General features: G+C 49.8%; 1 protein-coding gene across 1 annotated transcript in view; it reads left to right on the forward strand.

The window, feature by feature from the left end:
- Positions 1–5300, forward strand: part of KCTD14 (potassium channel tetramerization domain containing 14) — a 46994-nt gene that overhangs the window by 16148 nt on the left and 25546 nt on the right. The window contains exon 2 of the mRNA XM_011938920.1: positions 3444–3545. The gene's annotated coding sequence lies outside the window, so the exon portion shown is untranslated. The remainder of the gene's footprint in view (positions 1–3443; positions 3546–5300) is intronic.

Raw genomic sequence — 5300 nt, forward strand, 5'->3', positions numbered from 1 at the left:
TTTTTTTTGAGACAGAGTCTCACTCTGTCACCCAGGCTGGAGTGCAGTGGCACGATCTTGGCTCACTGCAACCTCCACTTCCCAGGCTCAAGAGATTCTTCTGCCTCAGCCTCCAGAATAGATGGGATTACAGGCATGTGCCACCACATTCGGCTAATTTTTGTGTTTTTTAGTAGAGATGAGGTTTCACCATGTTGGTTAGCTGGTCTTGAACTCCTGGCCTCAAGTGATCTGCCTGCCTCAGTCTCTCAAGGTGCTGGGATTACAGGTGTGAGCCACCACACTCGGCCACGTCAACCTTTCTTTGGCTCTACAATAGTGATGTCTTCTGCAAGAGTAATTGGGGAAGTTGCAAATCTTATGATCTCTGGAATAAAGGCTGCTAATTATTTAGAATTCAAGCCCCTCTCATCCTCCTAACTTGGTGGCCTTTTATTAGTTTTACAAGAACAGTTTAGTTTTGGGGAAAGGCTATTATCTTTTTTTGAGACAGAGTCTCGGTCTATCACCCAGGCTGGAGTGCAATGGTGCGATCTTGGCTCACTGCAACCTCTGCTTCCCAGGTTCAAGTGATTCTCCCACCTCAGCTTCCCAGGTAGGTGGGATTACAGGTGCCTGCCACTATGCCCAGCTAATTTTTTAGTTTTGGTAGAGATGGGGTTTCACCATGTTGACAAGGCTGGTCTGGAATTCCTGACCTCGGGTGATTGACCCCGCTTGGCCTCCCAAAGTGCTAGGATGACAGGCATAAGCCACGGTGCCCAGCCATTGTCATTTAAACTATGAACTAAATTCCTCCCAAAGTTAGCTTGGCACATGCCCAGGAATGAGCAAAGATAGTCAACCTGTGACGCTGGAAGCAAGATGGAGTCAGCCATGTCAGATTCCTCTCACTGTGATAATTTTGTGAAGGTGGTTTCATGCAGACTGGGTCTGCTATGTTCTTGGGTCTCCAGCATCCAGCCCTGAGCCCACCCACACACAGCAGGTTTGCTCTCTGTAGCAACATCATAAACTCCAGTGCCCCTACCTACATCCTGCTGCCACTGTGCTAATGCCGCCCTGGTAAGTCATCAGACCCAGTGTGCTGGCCCCTGGGGTGATAAAGCCTCTACTGGAAGCTTGACAGACCGTGTGTCTCCCAATCCTTGAAGCCCAGAGTGCCTGGGTCACCCTGGTTTGCCAGGCAGTTCCCACTTCGGAGATCTGTTAGCTTTGTCCTTTGTGGGAGGCAAAATCACCTTCCACTCAAATTAAGTCCTAGTGGCCAGACACAGTGGCTCACGCCTATAATCCCAGCACTTTGGGAGGCCGAGGCGGGTGGGTCACCTGAGGTCAGGAGTTAGAGACCAGCTTGGCCAACATGGTGAAACCCCATTTCTACTAAAAATATAAAAATCAGCCAGGAGTGGTGATGCGCACCTGTAATCCTAGCTACTCGGGAGGCTGAGGTGGGAGAATTGCTTGAACCTGGGAGGCGGAGGTTGCAGTGAGCTGAGATCATGCCATTGCACTCCAGCCCGGATGACAAGAGTGAAATTCTGTCTCAAAAAAATAAAAATAAAAATGAAAAATCAAGGCCTAGCAAGGAGTACTTTAGCTGCCTTCTCTCCCTGGGGAAGGGATGACTCAGAGAACAGGAGTGGTGGATGGAGGACAGACAGCCACTGAAGACACAGAGAAAAGACACAGAAATGAGGCTAGATTCCAGGGGGAGAAAATTAAAAGGTGCAGAAAAAAGGCAAAAGATGAAGAAAACAGCAGAGAGACACACAAAGAGAAAAGAGCCAGAGAGAAAGAGGAGCAGAGCTAAAGAGAGAAGAGACACAGGAAGAAGTGGAGGGAGAAAGAGGAAACAGAAAGGAAAGAAAGAAAGAGAAAATAGGAAAGAGAGAAGAAGGAGAAGACAGGAGAAAGGAAAAAGAACATGGAGCAGGAAGTGAGTTTCTGAGGGTACTTTGAATCAGCCAGATAAAATGCCCGTGCTTCAGATTCCAGGAAGACACGGGAAACAGGGGCAGCCTTGGCTTGGTTCTCAGCTCCTGGCCAGCAGCCAGCTCTGGTTTCAGCCCTTGCTGGCAGCCCCGGAATTCTGTTGGAGGTCAGACTCTGAACATGGGGCAAAAACATAAATAGGGCAGCCACACCCTGTGTGCCTGGATGGTGGGCACAGCTTTCTTAGTAATGTGGAAACACAGAATAAGAGCTCAGAAAAGTGCCTACTCTTTGCACAGTGCCTTAGCTGTCAAGGATGCTCACTGCAGCGCTGTTACAGTAGAGAAAGAGAGAAAAAAAACAGAAGGAAGGAGAGAAGAAATAAAATGTGGCTTAGTAGATTTACGATACATTCATACAACACAATGCTATGTCGCCATTTTAAAAAGTGGTACAGAAGAGCCTTTCATATGGGAGAAATCTTCACGATGCCAGATGAAAAAAATGAGTACTTTTTTTTTTTTGAGACAGGGTCTCTCACTCTGTCTCCCAGACCGGCTCACTGCAGCCTCAACCACCCATGCTCAAGTGATCCTCCCATCTCAGTCTCCTGATCAACTGGGGCTAGAGGTACATATCAACATGCCTAGCTATTTTTTTTATTTTTTATTTTATAGAGACAAGGTTTCACCATGTTGCCCCAGGCTCATACATGTTTAGATAAATCTTTTTTTTTTTTGAGACAGAGTCTTGCTCTGTCACCCAGGCTGGAGTACAGTGGCGAGATCATGGCTCAATGCAGCCTCAACTACTGGGGCTCAAGCAATCCCCCCACCTCAGTCCCCTGAGTAGCTGGGATTACAGGAGCACGCCACCACACTTGGCTAATTTTTTTTTTTTTTTGTATTTTTTGTAGAGATAGGATCTCTCCACATTGTCCAGGCTGGTCTTGAACTCCTGGGCTCAAGCGATCTGCCTGCCTCGGCCCCTCAAAGTACTGGGATTACAGGCATGAGCCGCCGCACCTGGCCTGGTTAAATAAATATTTTCAATGGCATGATTCAAGTTTTGTTGGTGGATATTTATGTAGTAGGGGTGGCACCAAACCTGTCCTAGTTCAAGGTCCTCTTGAAATTCAGTTCAGCCCAACCCTGTGGTCAGAGATAGCTGTTTTGTTTTGTTTTGTTTTGTTTTTTTAATAATCTAAAGTCCAGACTCTACTCCTTCCCTCCTAGCCCCATACTCTCCCTTCTGGGGAAATTCCCATGAGTTTTAGGCAGAGTGCCAATTCCTGGCCCTTGCTCCCACTACAGAATCCCTTGCAAGAGATGGGATTCTTCTGCTAGCAGCCCCTGGTACATCCAGGCCTGACCGTGACCACAGCAGCAGTAGCCGTCCAGTTCTGCAGTGTGGCTCCAGTCAGGCTCCTGGCCTGGGCCCTCTGAGTGCCTGGTCCCCGTCCTTTGTGAACACTGATAGTCTTCTAAGAAATTCTCGTTCTGTTTCAGGGGGTGACGCTGGCCTCTGTTGCTTGTCTCCAGGATCCCTGATCCCTGTCTGACACCCCTGCTGTGTTCACTGTGGGAAGTTCTGCTACCACCACCCACTAGGTATGCAGGTCGCCCCCTTCTCTTGGGTCCAGGTGTCCAGGCTGTGTGAGATGGTGGAGAAGCTGTTCACTTGGGGTAACCAGCTGGGGCCTATGCGCTTGGGCTGGGGAACCAGTGAGTGGGGAACCCGATGGGGTGCGGTTGATTCCTTTCCAGGAACCCAAGGAGGACAAGCTGGGAGAGGTCCTGAGTCCAGGCCATGGAAGATGCCCTTCTGAGTGACAGTGGACAGTTGGTAAACAATAGTTGTTTGCACATGGTCCTGGGCACCAGAAAATTGGCCCTGCAGGCCACAGGCCATCAGCATGGCCTGAGAAAGAGGTTTGGGGTAAGAACAGGGAAAGGATCCGAGAACCTCTCACTCCAACTGGATCATGGAGAGGTCTATGGGGCTTCAAGAGATGTCTCAGAGAAGGTGGGAGGAGCTGTCTACCAGGAGCAGGACACCCGAGGTCCCAAGACTTGGGATGCTGCTCATGCTAGCTACTTTGTTCTGTCCTGTCTTTGCTGGCCAATTTTCAGTCAGAAACCCTTAGATGGGAAGGACCTCTGGATATGTTTGGGGAAGTAGTGAGAAAGGATGGTGTGGTGGGGCAGGGTGCCTTAATCCATGCGGGTCTGGTGGGGAAGCCTGGGGCAAGAGTCAGGTAGCACAGATTTTTTTTTTTTGGTCAACTTTTTATTGAAATGTAACTTACACACAGAGGAACACACCTAAGTTAATATTCACAAAGCGAGCACACTTGTGGAACCAGCACCTAGCTCAAGAAAAAGAACTTTATTCGGCATCCCAGAAGCCTCCCATTAGGGAGGCAATGGTTTTATTTATTTATTTATTTTTGAAACAGGGTCTCGCTCTTGTTGCCCGGGCTGGAGTGCAATGGTGCCATCTTGGCTCATTGCAACCTCTGCCTCCTGGGTTCAAGCGATTCTCGTGCCTCAGCCTCCCGAGCAGCTGGGATTACAGGCGTGCACCACCACGCCAGGCTAATTATTATATTTTTAGTAGAGGTGGGGTTTCACCATGTTAGCCAGGCTGGCTGGAGGCAATGATTTTAAAGTGGAACATGGGCAGGGTCTGAGAGCAAACGGAGGAGGAAGAAAAAGGTCCTCCCATGTGCCAGCCTGGGTTGAGTATAGTTCTGGAGGCTCAGCAGGAGGCACCTTCTTTATTGGCATCAGCTGGTGAACTGGCCTACTCGCAGGGCTCGGGGTGCACCAGTCCCTGGTGCTCAGGGCCTTGGAGCTGGCCCTTGGTAGCTTGGAGAGCAGGTCATCAGCCATAAGTAGGCCTGCAAAGAGAGCCCAGGAACAGTGTTTGTGGAGGTCACAGAATGGGTGGAGCTGGGCCTAGAGCCTGAGGGCAAACAGGGAAGAGGATGTGCCCTGGCTGGGCTGGGAGGGTGTGTGCCCATGAGGTCTGGGAGTGGCCAGCCCCGGGGGAGTGGTTGCAGCAGACACTATTTGCTCCCCAGTTTCTGTTTGTCCAGGAATGATTCACATGAGTTTTACTGATTGGCCCCTCTGCCTCTCACCCTGTGGTGGACACCTGAGTAGAGGACAGAGGGCACCATGGAACGAGCACAGCTGTGGCATCAGAGGGACCTGGTTTTGAACCCTGGCTCATGGCTCTGTGACTTTAGGAAAGTTATGTTGTTTCTTTGGCCTTGGTTTCCTCATTAGCAAAATGGGACAACAGCAGGTACTTCCTAAGACAAACTGTGTAAAACGCCTGGTGTTGGGCAGGCACATAAT

Source organism: Colobus angolensis, unplaced genomic scaffold (genome assembly GCF_000951035.1).
Source record: "Colobus angolensis palliatus isolate OR3802 unplaced genomic scaffold, Cang.pa_1.0 Scaffold179, whole genome shotgun sequence".
Taxonomy (NCBI): Eukaryota; Metazoa; Chordata; class Mammalia; order Primates; family Cercopithecidae; genus Colobus; species Colobus angolensis.